This window comes from Leptonychotes weddellii, chromosome 4 (genome assembly GCF_054177405.1).
Source record: "Leptonychotes weddellii isolate Sample4059 chromosome 4, ASM5417740v2, whole genome shotgun sequence".
Taxonomy (NCBI): domain Eukaryota; kingdom Metazoa; phylum Chordata; class Mammalia; order Carnivora; family Phocidae; genus Leptonychotes; species Leptonychotes weddellii.
The window spans coordinates 77,466,162-77,466,878 of NC_138372.1; the positions used below are offsets into that span (position 1 = coordinate 77,466,162).

A 717-nucleotide genomic window follows, 5' to 3' on the forward strand; every position below is an offset into this window, starting at 1 on the left:
TTAAATCTTTTAATTAGCAATAATCACACCTCGGGTAAACCTCATTGGCTACGATACTGCCACTGCGCAAAGCTTCCTTAAATCTTTTAAACAAAATGTTAAAGAACCAGCAGTGTTTCAAACAAAAACTCAGAAATTATAATCATCCTCATCAGTTTATTCAGTCCCATTTAATTCTTGTTTTGCTTGATCTTGGGTTAGTAGTTTTATGAATCCTTCAGTTTTTTCTATGGAATTCTGAAAATTCTTACCCAATTCAATGGTATGATCTTAAAGTTGTCAGAAAGCTGTTTTCTAGAGTACTTGTCAGGATTATTTCCATGAATCTTTTTGAAGACAAGCATTTTTGGATCATAGCAGCTTGGAAAAGCTTTCATGAAAGCATCAGCATAAAATAATAACTATCTGTAAATGACAAAAGACTTAAAATGGCCATGTTTAAAGATCTGATGAGAATTCATTTCTAATGCAGTTGACAAGGATATATGGTTATTTCTGTGACACATACTTTAAGATGATAACTGGAATTATGACTGATGACATAATATGACATTATACCAGGCTATATCAGATTTTAAGAAATTTTATACAATTTCTGGAACACATATTAATAACATCCATCCATACAAATATAACCTAAGAAGGTTAAACATCACTTCTTATTTAGAAGGCTATAATCTGACATATCAAATAAACCTCATTAGTTTGACATCTCCT

The 717-nt window shown here is 31.0% G+C and overlaps 1 pseudogene; it reads right to left on the minus strand.

The window, feature by feature from the left end:
• Nucleotides 1–74, minus strand: LOC115940764 (U4 spliceosomal RNA; annotated as a pseudogene).
• Nucleotides 75–717: the final 643 nt, after the last annotated feature.